Source organism: Triticum dicoccoides, chromosome 4A, assembly GCF_002162155.2.
Source record: "Triticum dicoccoides isolate Atlit2015 ecotype Zavitan chromosome 4A, WEW_v2.0, whole genome shotgun sequence".
Classification (NCBI taxonomy): domain Eukaryota; kingdom Viridiplantae; phylum Streptophyta; class Magnoliopsida; order Poales; family Poaceae; genus Triticum; species Triticum dicoccoides.
Genome location: NC_041386.1, coordinates 596,179,372 through 596,194,952, shown reverse-complemented (window position 1 = coordinate 596,194,952; position 15,581 = coordinate 596,179,372). Strand labels below are relative to the sequence as shown.

Genomic DNA, 15,581 nt, shown 5'->3' with positions numbered 1-15,581 from the left:
CCCTCACTGATGATTTAAGTAGGTATGGGTATATCTACTTAATGAAACGCAAGTCTGAAACCTTTGAAAAGTTCAAGGAATTTCAGAGTGAGGTTGAAAATCAACGTGACAGGAAAATCAAGTTTCTACGATCAGATCGTGGAGGAGAATACTTGAGTCACGAGTTTGGGGCACACTTAAGAAAATGTGGAATAGTTTCACAACTCACGCCGCCTGGAACACCTCAGCGTAATGGTGTGTCCGAACGTCGTAATCGCACTCTGTTAGATATGGTGCGATCTATGATGTCTCTTACCGATTTACCGCTTTCTTTTCGGGGCTATGCTTTAGAGACTGCCGCATTCACTTTAAATAGGGCTCCGTCGAAATCCGTTGAGACGACACCGTATGAATTATGGTTTGGGAAGAAACCTAAGCTGTCGTTTCTAAAAGTTTGGGGATGCAATGCTTATGTCAAGAAACTTCAACCTGAAAAGCTCGAACCCAAGTCGGATAAATGCGTCTTCATAGGATACCCAAAAGAAACTATTGGGTACACCTTCTACCTCAGATCCGAAGGCAAGATCTTTATTGCCAAGAATGGGTCCTTTCTGGAGAAAGAGTTTCTCTTGAAAGAAGTAAGTGGGAGGAAAGTAGAGCTTGATGAAGTATTACCTCTTGAACCGGAAAATGGCGCAACTCAAGAAAATGTTCCTGAGGTGCCAGCACCGACTAGAGAGGGAGTTAATGATAATGATCAAGATACTTCTGATCAAGCCCCTACTGAAATTCGAAGGTCCACAAGGACACGTTCCGCACCAGAGTGGTACGGCAACCCTGTCTTGGAAATCATGCTGTTAGACAATGGTGAACCTTCGAACTATGAAGAAGCGATGGCGGGCCCGGATTCCGACAAATGGCTGGAAGCCATGAAATCCGAGATAGGATCCATGTATGAAAACAAAGTATGGACTTTGACTGACTTGCCCGTTGAGCGGCGAGCCATAGAAAATAAATGGATCTTTAAGAGGAAGACAGACGCGGATGGTAATGTGACCATCTATAAAGCTCGGCTTGTCGCTAAGGGTTATCGACAAGTTCAAGGGGTTGACTACGATGAGACTTTCTCACCGGTAGCGAAGCTGAAGTCCGTCCGAATCATGTTAGCAATTGCCGCATTCTATGATTACGAAATATGGCAAATGGACGTCAAAACGGCATTCCTTAATGGTTTCCTTAAGGAAGAATTGTATATGATGCAGCCGGAAGGTTTTGTCGATCCTAAGAATGCTGACAAAGTGTGCAAGCTCCAACTCTCGATTTATGGGCTGGTGCAAGCATCTCGGAGTTGGAACATTCGCTTTGATGAGATGATCAAAGCGTTTGGGTTTACACAGACTTATGGAGAAGCCTGCGTTTACAAGAAAGTGAGTGGGAGCTCTGTAGCATTTCTCATATTATATGTAGATGACATACTTTTGATGGGAAATGATATAGAACTCTTGGACAGCATCAAGGCCTACTTGAATAAAAGTTTTTCAATGAAGGACCTTGGAGAAGCTGCTTATATATTAGGCATCAAAATCTATAGAGATAGATCGAGACGCCTCATAGGTCTTTCACAAAGCACATACCTTGATAAGATATTGAAGAAGTTCAATATGGATCAATCCAAGAAGGGGTTCTTGCCTGTGTTGCAAGGTATGAAACTGAGCTCAGCTCAATGTCCGACCACGGCAGAAGATATAGAAGAGATGAGCGTCATCCCCTATGCCTCAGCCATAGGTTCTATTATGTATGCCATGCTGTGTACCAGACCTGATGTAAACCTTGCCGTAAGTTTGGTAGGAAGGTACCAAAGTAATCCCGGCAAGGAACACTGGACAGCGGTCAAGAATATCCTGAAGTACCTGAAAAGGACTAAGGAAATGTTTCTCGTTTATGGAGGTGACGAAGAGCTCGTCGTAAAGGGTTACGTCGACGCTAGCTTCGACACAGATCTGGATGACTCTAAGTCACAAACCGGATACGTGTATATTTTGAATGGTGGGGCAGTAAGCTGGTGCAGTTGCAAGCAAAGCGTCGTGGCGGGATCTACATGTGAAGCGGAGTACATGGCAGCCTCGGAGGCAGCACATGAAGCAATATGGGTGAAGGAGTTCATCACCGACCTAGGAGTCATACCCAATGCGTCGGGGCCGATCAAGCTCTTCTGTGACAACACTGGAGCTATTGAACTTGCCAAGGAGCCCAGGTTTCACAAGAAGACAAGGCACATCAAGCGTCGCTTCAACTCCATTCGTGAAAATGTTCAAGATGGAGACATAGAGATTTGTAAAGTACATACGGACCTGAATGTAGCAGATCCGTTGACTAAACCTCTCCCTAGAGCAAAACATGATCAACACCAGAATTCCATGGGTGTTCGATTCATCACAATGTAACTAGATTATTGACTCTAGTGCAAGTGGGAGACTGTTGGAAATATGCCCTAGAGGCAATAATAAAAGCATTATTATATTTCCTTGTTCATGATAATTGTCTTTATTCATGCTATAATTGTGTTATCCGGAAATCGTAATACATGTGTGAATAACAGACATCAACATGTCCCTAGTGAGCCTCTAGTTGACTAGCTCGTTGATCAACAGATAGTCATGGTTTCCTGACTATGGACACTGGATGTCATTGATAACGAGATCACATCATTAGGAGAATGATGTGATGGACAAGACCCAATCCTAAACATAGCACAAGATCGTATAGTTCGTTTGCTAGAGTTTTCCAATGTCAAGTATCTTTTCCTTAGACCATGAGATCGTGTAACTCCCGGATACCGTAGGAGTGCTTTGGGTATGCCAAACGTCACAACGTAACTGGGTGACTATAAAGGTAGACTACGGATATCTCCGAAAGTGTCTGTTGGGTGACATGGATCAAGACTGGGATTTGTCACTCCGTATGACGGAGAGGTATCACTGGGCCCACTCGGTAATGCATCATCATAATGAGCTCAGAGTGACCAAGTGTCTGGTCACGGGATCATGCATTACGGTACGAGTAAAGTGACTTGCCGGTAACGAGATTGAACGAGGTATTGGGATACCGACGATCGAATCTCGGGCAAGTAACATATCGATAGACAAAGGGAATAGCGTACGGGGTTGATAGAATCCTCGACATCATGGTTCATCCGATGAGATCATCGTGGAGCATGTGGGAGCCAACATGGGTATCCAGATCCCGCTGTTGGTTATTGACCAGAGAGTCGTCTCGGTCATGTCTGCTTGTCTCCCGAACCCGTAGGGTCTACACACTTAAGGTTCGGTTACGCTAGGGTTGTAGGGATATGTATATGCAGTAACCCGAATGTTGTTCGGAGTCCCGTATGAGATCCCGGACGTCACGAGGAGTTCCGGAATGGTCCGGAGGTAAAGATTTATATATGGGAAGTCCTGTTTCGGGCATCGGGACAAGTTTCGGGGTTATCGGTATTGTACCGGGACCACCGGAGGGGTCCCGGGGGCCCACCGGGTGGGGCCACCCATCCCCGGGGGCCACATGGGCTGTAGGGGGTGCGCCTTGGCCTGCTTGGGCCAAGGGCACCAGCCCCACAAGGCCCATGCGCCTAGGGTTTCCAAGGGGGAGGAGTCCTACTAGTGGACACAAGGACACGTTCCGCACCAGAGTGGTACGGCAACCCTGTCTTGGAAATCATGTTGTTAGACAACGGTGAACCTTCGAACTATGAAGAAGCGATGGCGGGCCCGGATTCCGACAAATGGCTAGAAGCCATGAAATCCGAGATAGGATCCATGTATGAAAACGAAGTATGGACTTTGACTGACTTGCCCGTTGAACGGCGAGCCATAGAAAATAAATGGATCTTTAAGAAGAAGACAGACGCGGATGGTAATGTGACCATCTATAAAGCTCGGCTTGTCGCTAAGGGTTATCGACAAGTTCAAGGGGTTGACTACGATGAGACTTTCTCACCGGTAGCGAAGCTGAAGTCCGTCCGAATCATGTTAGCAATTGCCGCATTCTATGATTACGAAATATGGCAAATGGACGTCAAAACGGCATTCCTTAATGGTTTCCTTAAGGAAGAATTGTATATGATGCAGCCGGAAGGTTTTGTCGATCCTAAGAATGCTGACAAAGTATGCAAGCTCCAACGCTCGATTTATGGGCTGGTGCAAGCATCTCGGAGTTGGAACATTCGCTTTGATGAGATGATCAAAGCGTTTGGGTTTACACAGACTTATGGAGAAGCCTGCGTTTACAAGAAAGTGAGTGGGAGCTCTGTAGGATTTCTCATATTATATGTAGATGACATACTGTTGATGGGAAATGATATAGAACTCTTGGACAGCATCAAGGCCTACTTGAATAAAAGTTTTTCAATGAAGGATCTTGGAGAAGTTGCTTATATATTAGGCGTCAAAATCTATAGAGATAGATCGAGACGCCTCATAGGTCTTTCACAAAGCACATACCTTGATAAGATATTGAAGAAGTTCAATATGGATCAATCCAAGAAGGGGTTCTTGCCTGTGTTACAAGGTGTGAAATTGAGCTCAGCTCAATGTCCGACCACGGCAGAAGATATAGAAGAGATGAGCATCATCCCCTATGCCTCAGCCATAGGTTCTATTATGTATGCCATGCTGTGTACCAGACCTGATGTTAACCTTGCCGTAAGTTTGGTAGGAAGGTACCAAAGTAATCCCGGCAAGGAACACTGGACAGCGGTCAAGAATATCCTGAAGTACCTGAAAAGGACTAAGGAAATGTTTCTCGTTTATGGAGGTGATGAAGAGCTCGTCGTAAAGGGTTACGTCGACGCTAGCTTCGACACAGATCTGGATGACTCTAAGTCACAAACCGGATACGTGTATATTTTGAATGGTGGGGCAGTAAGCTGGTGCAGTTGCAAGCAAAGCGTCGTGGCGGGATCTACATGTGAAGCGGAGTACATGGCAGCCTCGGAGGCAGCACATGAAGCAATATGGGTGAAGGAGTTCATCACCGACCTAGGAGTCATACCCAATGCGTCGGGGCCGATTAAGCTCTTCTGTGACAACACTGGAGCTATTGCACTTGCCAAGGAGCCCAGGTTTCACAAGAAGACAAGGCACATCAAGCGTCGCTTCAACTCCCTTCGTGAAAATGTTCAAGATGGAGACATAGAGATTTGTAAAGTACATACGGACCTGAATGTAGCAGATCCGTTGACTAAACCTCTCCCTAGAGCAAAACATGATCAACACCAGAATTCCATGGGTGTTCGATTCATCACAATGTAACTAGATTATTGACTCTAGTGCAAGTGGGAGACTGTTGGAAATATGCCCTAGAGGCAATAATAAAAGCATTATTATTATATTTCCTCGTTCATGATAATTGTCTTTATTCATGCTATAATTGTGTTATCCGGAAATCGTAATACATGTGTGAATAACAGACACCAACATGTCCCTAGTGAGCCTCTAGTTGACTAGCTCGTTGATCAACAGATAGTCATGGTTTCCTGACTATGGACACTGGATGTCATTGATAACGAGATCACATCATTGGGAGAATGATGTGATGGACAAGACCCAATCCTAAACATAGCACAAGATCGTATAGTTCGTTTGCTAGAGTTTTCCAATGTCAAAGTATCTTTTCCTTAGACCATGAGATCGTGTAACTCCCGGATACCGTAGGAGTGCTTTGGGTATGCCAAACGTCACAACGTAACTGGGTGACTATAAAGGTAGACTACGGGTATCTCCGAAAGTGTCTGTTGGGTGACATGGATCAAGACTGGGATTTGTCACTCCGTATGACGGAGAGGTATCACTGGGCCCACTCGGTAATGCATCATCGTAATGAGCTCAGAGTGACCAAGTGTCTGGTCACGGGATCATGCATTACGGTACGAGTAAAGTGACTTGCCGGTAACGAGATTGAACGAGGTATTGGGATACCGACGATCGAATCTCGGGCAAGTAACATATCGATAGACAAAGGGAATAGCGTACGGGGTTGATAGAATCCTCGACATCGTGGTTCATCCGATGAGATCATCGTGGAGCATGTGGGAGCCAACATGGGTATCCAGATCCCGCTGTTGGTTATTGACCGGAGAGTCGTCTCGGTCATGTCTGCTTGTCTCTCGAACCCGTAGGGTCTACACACTTAAGGTTCAGTTACGCTAGGGTTGTAGGGATATGTATATGCAGTAACCCGAATGTTGTTCGGAGTCCCGGATGAGATCCCGGACGTCACGAGGAGTTCCGGAATGGTCCGGAGGTAAAGATTTATATATGGGAAGTCCTGTTTCGGGCATCGGGACAAGTTTCGGGGTTATCGGTATTGTACCGGGACCACCGGAAGGGTCCCGGGGTCCACCGGGTGGGTCCACCTGTCCCGGGGGGCCACATGGGCTGTAGGGGGTGCGCCTTGGCCTACATGGGCCAAGGGCACCAGCCCCACATAGGCCCATGCGCCTAGGGTTTGAGGGGGAAAGAGTCCTAGGAGGGGAAGGCACCTCCTAGGTGCCTTGGGGGGGAGGGAAAACCCCCTTGGCCGCCGCACCCCCTAGGAGATTGGATCTCCTAGGGCCGGCCACCCCCCCCTTGGCCCTCCTATATATAGTGGGGGAGAGGAGGGACTTCATACCTGAACGCCCTGGCCTTTGGTTGCCTCCTTCTCCCTCTCCAACACCTCCTCCACCTCCATAGTGCTTAGCGAAGCTCTGCCGGAGTACTGCAGCTCCATCAACACCACGCCGTCGTGCTGCTGCTGGTGCCATCTCCCTCAACCTCTCCTCCCTCCCTTGCTGGATCAAGAAGGAGGAGACGTGGTTGTTCCGTACGTGTGTTGAACGCGGAGGTGCCGTCCGTTCGGCGCTGGTCATCGGTGATTTGGATCACGTCGAGTACGACTACATCATCACCGTTCTTTTGAACGCTTCCGCTCGCGATCTACAAAGGTATGTAGATGCATCTAATCACTCGTTGCTAGATGAACTCCTAGATGATCTTGGTGAAACGAGTAGGAAAATTTTTGTTTTCTGCAACGTTCCCCAACATTTGCCACATAAAGATCTTGATCTTCAAGGGCAGGCCTGCCTTCCACAGACCCTTTGCTATGTCAAGCACTGGCCCTCCAGTTAGCTTGTTATATAAGGACTTCACTGTAAATTTCCCGGATGCTGTCAAACTCCACTTGACAGTGTCAGCCCCCGCCCGAAGGCGATGGGAGCCTAATTGCTGGGACAGCCCGTCCCAAGAAATGCGCTCTTCGTTTGTTAGGGCCCTCATAAAGTGGATCGCCGGCGGGTCTACATGTAACACCTCCCCAACTAGGATGTTAGTATCTGTGGCGATCCTGAATAAGGAGGGATGGCTTTGCCAAAGGGGGGAATCGCCCAGCCAATGATCAAGCCAAAACCTAGTGGATAGTCCGTTGTTGGTCTGGAAATTGGCCCCTAAATCGAAAGCAGGCCGCACCGCTTGGATCCCTCTCCAAAACATGGATCCGTTGGCCGAGGCTGTGAATGGGTTCCCATGCGGGAAGTACTTGGCTTTAAGCAACTTTGCCCAGAGCCCCGACTCATCTTGGGTCAGCAGCCACCACCATTTGGCTAGAAGGACAACATTCATAAGTTTGGAATTTAGGATTCCCAATCCCCCAAATTTCTTAGGCCTACAAACCGCCGCTCACTTGACGAGGTGGTACTTCCTTTTGATGCCAGTTCCTTCCCAAAAGAACCTGGATCTAGGAGTGTCTAGCTTGGCATGTACCCCATCGGCAAGCAAAAACATCCCCATAGTGAAGAGGGGAAGGGAAGAGAGGCTCGAGTTTGTGAGAATGAGCCTTGCAGCGGAGGACATGAAACGCCCTCGCCACGGGCTTACCCTATTGGCCACTTTCCCGTACAGGGGCTCCCATTCTAGTATCGAAAGTTTGCGGTTGGAGATTGGAAGCCCTAGGTACTTAATTGGGAAGCTCCCTAGCTTGCAATTAAGGAGGTTTGCGGTACGTAAGCTTTGCTAGTCGTCCATCCCCATGGTTATGACCTCGCTCTTGTTAAAGTTAATTTTGAGTCCGGAGAGGAGCTCGAAGGCTAGTAGCAAAAGTTTAGTCGAAGCAATACTGTGATCATCTGGCTTAAACAACAGCAGGGTGTCGTCTGCGTATTGTAAGTGAGTCACTCCACCCGGGATGAGGTGTGAGACTAGCCCCTTGATGTGACCGGCCTCCCTGGCCTTGGTCAGCATGGCTGCCATGGCATCAGCCACAAAATTAAAGACAAGTGGGGATATGGGATCGCCCTGTCTAAGCCCTTTCCTGTTACGGAAATATTTCCCCATCTCGCCATTGACAATGACCGAGGTGTTGCCACTCGAGATCAGACTCATGATCCGGTGAACAAACCCTGCCTCAAAACCCTTTTTGAGGAAGACCTCGCGAATAAACTCCCAATTTACGCGGTCATAAGCTTTTTCGAAATCTAACTTAATGATGACACCCTGCTCCTGTGATCGTTTTAACTCGTGGACAATCTCCGTAAGAGCAATGGGCCCTTCCAGGATGTTCCTACCCTTAAGGAAAGCAGTTTGGCTCGAACTAATGACTTGTTGGGCGACCGTCGCTAGCCTAGAAGCATAAGCTTTGGCGCACAATTTAAAGGGTACATTGATGAGCGTAATCGGCCGAAACTGTTTGATAGATTCTGCCCCTTTGACCTTGGGGATTAGGCAGATGGCCCCGTAATTTAGACGAGACAGGTCAACCGTACCTAGGGCGAAGCCGTTTATGATCGCTTGGAATAAGTCCCTAAGCAGCGGCCAAAAGCGCTTGAAAAACTCCACCGGCCAGCCGTCAGGCCCTGGGGCCGTGTCGTTCTTCATACCCGCAAGCGCGCAATCAATCTCCTGGGCCGAAAAGGACACCATAACGGCGTCGTTTTCCTGTTGCGAGACTCGTTCGTGCATGCCCCAGAAGTCTTCCCTAAGACTTAGGTTTTTCAACCCAGCTATTCCCAACAGCTCAACGAAGAAGTTATAGATGTATTTCGCTATTTCGTTCTGAGATATCAGCGTCCCACGTTCTGATTGGAGCCTAAGGATAGTGCTCTTCCGTTTGCGACCGTTAGCGTAAGCGTGAAAGTATCCTGTGTTTGCATCGCCTTTCACTACCCACTTGACACCACCCCTACGGCGCCAGTATTCCTCCTCCGCCCTGAGAATAGCCAGGACCTGATGTTCAAGAGAGTATCTTAGCTCCCATTCGTCACCAGAGAAGGTTCTAATATCAGCCTGCGAGTCGAGGAGGGCTATATCTGCCGTAATGCGCTTCCTCTCCCTTTTGGACTCGCTACCATGGTTAGCCCCCCAGCCCCTAAGGAAAGCACGCAAAGCCGCAGCCGCTGAGGACCAGAACTCAACTGGTCCTCGTTGACGCCCCAACTGGTTGCCGATCTGGGACCAGCGATTTGTGACTAGCTGGCTGAAACCCTCATGTTCGAACCAAGCTGTCTCAAAGAAGAATCTATGGCTACGGCGCACGTTGTCCTCCCCTGAGGACAAAATCAACGGGACGTGATCAGATCCTATGCGCGTTTCCGCCACTAAAGTACAGAGAGGAAACATCGCCTCCCAGTCACTAGAGCAAAAAACACGGTCAAGGACACATCTGATTGGCTCACGTTGCTTGTTAGTCCAAGTGTATCTGGCCCCAATACGCGCGATCTCCCGAAGGGCAGCGGACGCAATGGCATTATTGAACATGGACACCCTAGCCCAGTCAATATTGTTGTTGCTTTTGTCCGCCCCCGAGCGGATCAAGTTGAAATCACCTCCTACCACCACTGGTAGGTTGGACGATTGTTTGGCCCCCACCATAGCTGTGATTTCATCTAAGAAAATAGCGGACCTCGCGTGATCCGCCGGCCCATAAACACTCGCGATCACCCAAGAAGCTTGGGAGACCCGGTGACGGATAGTGGCAGCTATATAGAACGTGCCGCCCTCCCACGATATAACCTCACACAGATCCTTGTTGCAACCCATCAGTTGACCCCCAGAGAGGCCGACAGACAGAATCCAGAACCAATCAAAGCGCTGGAGCGGATCGTACGCCAAAAGGTCTCTAAAGGAGAAGTCGGCCTTAATTGTCTCCTGGAGCGCCACAAAGTCAATGAGTTCTTTGGACATGTACTCGCGGAGCTGCATGCGACGCCCCCCGTGCCCGCATCCGCGGATATTCTAAAAGAAATAACGCATTAGATAATCCTGTTACGCAAGCAGACTCCACGGGAGGAGACCGCCTTGGCCACACGCTTCCTAGCCGGCTTTCGACTGGAAGAAGGCAAGACCGAGTCCGCCTCGGCCTCAGCTCCCTCAATGGGCATGTCGGCAGCATCAGCCCCTACTGATGCTGCGTCCGTGGCTTCGACCGCCTGAGCAGCCGCACACCTGGCGGCTGCTTCCGCGAGGGCAGCCTGGGCCTCTTCGCGCGCACGCAATAAAGAAATCAAATCCAGAGACGAGGAGTCTAGCGCTACGCCACTATCATGCAGAATCTCGGCGAGATGCTCATCAGAGAAAGCATTCAGAATCTTAAAGGAGGGGAGAAGGTTACCTGTCGTGTCCATGTTCTTGTCAGCAGCACGAAGCTTTGCACTTTCCAGAGAGGTCATGTCTCCGAGCTTGGCCTTGGCGCGAGCGCTAGGAGCCCGAGACGACACCGGAGTTGCCCTAGTACGCTTGGCCTTGACTGCCGGCCCTGACGCCACCAGAGCTGCGCCCAAATCGCCTCCCAGCGCCGACCGACCCCGCAACCTCCGAGACCACCGTCTTGCTCCCCGCCTTCCTCCCCGCAGTCTTCTTGGCCTGTCGGCCAGAGCCACTCGACAGGCGCCTGTCAGAGGCCGGAGTTGGGTCCGAGTCCATGAGGACGCAGTCCAGCCCCGAGCCCTCCCCCCCCCTCGGGGTGGGGAGCCCGGCATGGCCCCGTACCCCCTTGCCACAAGAGGGAGAGGCGCACACGGAGCTGTCAGGCTGGAGCCCAGGACCTCGAAAGACGGATCCAGAGAGCGGGCGAGGGGGGGAAGGCTGACAGCCGTGTCTTGAGTCGCGATCACACCCAGTTTTTCCCATGTCTCGGTGTCGATAGAACTGTCTTGGATGCTGTCTTCGGGGTCGTCCGCCATCTCGCCCATCACCACATCTTGGCCCCCCACCTTCGCGTCGGAGCCGGCTGCCTCCTTCTGAGACGCCCCCATCCCAGGTATGGGTGCCCCGATGGCAGCTGCCTTGGGGGCGTTGCCCACGGAAGGCCCTTGCTTGCTAGGGTCGCCCTTTCCCTGCTGGCTGTCTGGCGGGGGAGCGGATGGGCCCGCCCCCGAGGCTCCACCGCCATCACCCAACCTTATGGGCATCCGTTCTAGCTCCACCTTGATCTGATATCCTTCGTGATTAAACCAGACCTCCACCGTGCCATTCAGCTTGGCCGGCGACTTGCAAGCCAATTTCATCCTCACCGGACCCAACTTAATGAGGGAAAGTTCATCAACCAGAATCGGTCGGCCCAGCATCTTAAAGGCCTCCTTGATGCGCTCAATCTTGCGATGCTTCTCAGGAATCCCATGGAGCCGCACCCAAGCTTCTGGCATCACCATTGGTGGAAGCACCTCATGGACCACATCCCGCACCCTAGCAGTGATGTCGTTAATGGAGAGGAAGAGTTTGCCACTGGTCCGGGCCATGTGAAGAAGGTCCGCGGAGGGAAACACCACCATGAAATCGTGTTCTCCTACTTGCGTGACTTGCCAGTCCCAGTCCCCCGTGACCATGTGTTTGAGCTCCTGAATGAGAACCCGCAGGTTAAGGCTGCCTGGCTCCGCGGAGAGGATTGCCGCGTTTCCCACCGAGGGGAGCCGAGGGCCCTCCAGCTCTTCCTCCTCTTCAAACTGCAAACAGAAGAAACCCTCCCCTGAAATTGCACTGCCCATAATCTGCAGGCTAGGCTGCCGACCCCTCGTCGGGCAATGAGCGGAAGCATGTCCCTCCTCCTTGCAGAGCACGCACAAAGGCTGGAATTTGCATTTGGACTGGAAATGGCCAAGTCTCCCGCACTTGAAACATTCCACTTCCATAGCCTCCGACCCGTCCTCCACCGGAATGGGCTCGCCCACGGTGCCCTTCGCGCCAGGGGGGAGGGACACAGCCAAGGGGTCGGACGACGCCCGGGCCTTCTTGGCCAGCGGATCTCCGTGGCCACCACCATATCTGGGGAGATCCGCGGGCTTGCGTTCCAGCTCCCGACGCCGAGCCATCTCCTTCTTCTTCTTTCTTCTTTCCTGCTGCTGGATCCACCATGGGGGAGGGGGACCCCACTCCCCCTCGCGCCCCTCCGGCTCATAGCTCCTCTCAGATCTGCCACCATTTCTTGCTCGCTGCTCCTTCTTCGCCTTTTCCCGCAGCTCGCGCTCCCGGCGCCGCTCCCCATCTAAGATCGGGGGCTCCATAGGCCTCTTCTCCGCGCGCCGCCCATTCATCACCGCCGCCGCAAAAGAAATGGAGAGAGGGGGAGGTAGGGAAATGGGTTGGATGGATCTGGCACGGCGAGCCCAGCGCCGCACCTCCGATCTAGAAGCGGGAAACCCTAGCGAGGGGTCAAGGCAGCCGCGGCGCACCCATAAATAGGAGCCGGGGTTGGGCCAAGGCCGAGGCAGGCCCGCCATGGGCTGGACGGAACCCACCGGCCCACTGATCGCCAGGCCTCCCTTCCCCCGGGACTCGCTGTCTCCTCCGGAGCGCGGGCCTTCACCGCCTGCCGAACCTGACTCCTGGGCCGGCCCACGACCCCGCTGGCCCACCTCGGCCCCGGGACCGACGCTGCCAACCCTAGGCCTCGGAGACGCCGCGCCACCCTCCGCAGCCTGCGGCGCCGCCGCCTCCTCCTCCGCCGCCCGGCCGGCCCCCGCCGACGACGTAAGGCAGGGCCACTCCACCTCCGAGTCCACCGGAGCGAGAAGCGTCGCCGCCGTCCTAACACGGATGTCCCTCGCGGCACCCCCAGAGGACGGCGAGCCCCTGCCCGCCGACGTGGAGGGTCGCCAAGCTCTGACCTCGACCGCGCGCGAACCCCGGCCTCCCGGAGCGAAGCGGCGACACGCTCCCACGACTCCAGGCCCCGACGTTAGCGCACAGGCCACAAAGTCGCCGAGTGACGGCCTCGTCGGCGCCAGGAACCCCTCCCTAGTCGCCGGATCCGAGTCCTCCTCGACCTCCGACTCGTCCGCAGCCAGCGCCCAAAACCGACCGCCCACCGGAGCCAGCACCGCGCCAGCCCTCACGGTCTGCCCCGTCCCCGCCGGAGAGGGCCATGCGCCGCGCCTGACCACCTCCCAGCCCCCTGAGGCCGAGGCCGGAGGCGACCGAGGCGGGGAGCCCAGTCCGTCGCCTTGGGAAGCGCCCAACGGTCCGCTCATTTCAAAACTCAGCCACTTGCCCGGTGTCTCGAAAACATATTCATTAATGCAGAGTTTTGTCTAGTTAGATAGTGGATATGACGGATATCGAGCCATCGATTCACTGTTTAATGCAGTCAAGTGCGTTAGAACTTATACTTGGTAATGCCCCGCGTGTTATTGTGGACATTTAACAAAAAGAAATATACAATATACTTTGGTTGATTAGCATGGTTGGAGGGCCGTACGTACATCTTGCACACGCTTTCCTTTTTGCTGAGCTTGTGTCAACCCGGCATGTCCCTTTTACTTGGGTTTCCATCTGCCCTACAACAAGCGCCTAATAGCCATTCACTATCTTCTTCGTAGCTCATCAACGGGGAGAGATGGACTTCTCGCAAAAACAATAAACAAAGAAACGGGGAGAGATATGGACCAAAAATGTGCCTGCAGCTGATTAGTAGGCTTGCTGATTGTACACTAACCAGATTGGGTGTTTGGTCTAGTGGTATGATTCTCGCTTCGGGTGCGAGAGGTCCCGAGTTCGATTCTCGGAACACCCCATATTTTTAGACGGTGTTTTTGGCGATCGGACCCCAACATCTGCCTAAATTTGAGGGAAATTGAGCAGCTCTGCCTTTTTTCCCTCCTTTTTCTGATTCTGAGCGAGGTGAAAACCATGGCTGCTGCATCGACTAATGTACGCAGCCATCAGCAGTGGTGCTTTCGTTCATTAAGAGAGGAGAAACCTCAAAACAATCTTAACAGAGGGAATCATATAATTCCACATGTGAGTCCAGCATGCAATAACGGAGGTTAAGAAGTCCTTATGCCGTGGTCATGTCCCGTGTGCCGGCCGCGTTAAACTAAATGCTTCTAGATCTCCATGAAGGTTTGGTTTTGGCGCTTCAATGGAGTACCCAGCCTATTGATGTTGATTGCCTTGAGGCGGTCATTATGATCCAAGAGTGGAGATGGCAACAAATCCAAATATGCTTTTTTGGACGACTAAATCAAGAAAAGTTTGAAAGAAAGTAATTCTTGGATTACTTATATTTGCCGATGCCAAAATAACTACCATTATTACCAATAAAATAAAGATACCTACTAAGAAAAATATCCACCATGTTTTCTTTATAAAAATGCTGGAATTGGACAAACTAATAGCCAGAAATATCTTTGCAAATGGTGGGTTGATATATCCTAAATGTATTTATAATTATTTGAAATTTTCATGCCATTATCGCATCAAATTTTTTATGTAGCTGGTTTCAGGAGACTTCCCAAACTCAAAACCTTTTTTTTTTAAATCATGGTGCCAAAGAAATAAGTCACATACTTCTTAGTGTTTTTGCAGCTATGTGCAAATATGGAATTGGTTTGATTGTCGTAACCATATTTGTATTTTAAGTATATGGCTGATTCATAAAATTCCCCCACTTGTCTGTTAGACATATGGTCCTGTTATTCAATAAAGTTCTATGACTCGATAGGTCTGTGAGAAGCTTGGCCCAAGCTTGTATGAGTTTCTGCAGAAAACTGCCTACCACCCATTTCCAATCGACCTAGTCCTCAAGCGTGGAGTGCAACTTTTGGAATCTTTGGCATGTATGTGGTGACAATACCTTTGCAAACCTCGCTTGTTTTTTGTACTTGCTTTTCTTTCCTATTATGATTCTCTATTTTTTTTGTCATGCGCGCTTGTTCCTCTTCTACCTTTCTATTGCCTAATTATCATACCTACATTGTCTCTACTAGGAACTACCACGCTCATGAGCTTATTTTGGGCATGAATACTGACATGCCTGGATATTAGTGCACATTCTTTTGTTTGTTTTGTCAAGTACTAGAGCTGACTTTCCTGGGTCTTGTTAAGGAACGGGTGGAGTATCCATATGACATATGGAGCATTGGGTCTATTTATTTAGGACAATATAACTGAGCCAAATCCCAGTCCTCTCATGACTTAGGCATTTCTAGCCATCCATTAGCATGATTTGGGTGATCTCAGCCATCAAATCTGGTGTCTGTTCCGGCCTCTACCACATGTTATGTTTGTTGGGCCTATTCTCCTTGCCCAGAGGGTACTACGGTCCACAAGCTTTAGGGGAGAGAGAGAGAGAGAGAGAGA

General features: G+C 50.8%; 1 non-coding gene across 1 annotated transcript; it reads left to right on the top strand.

Moving 5' to 3' along the window:
* Nucleotides 1-13,941: 13,941 nt before the first annotated feature.
* On the top strand, nucleotides 13,942-14,013 carry TRNAP-CGG. The gene has a single exon. It is a non-coding gene; the product is annotated as a tRNA-Pro (tRNA).
* Nucleotides 14,014-15,581: the final 1,568 nt, after the last annotated feature.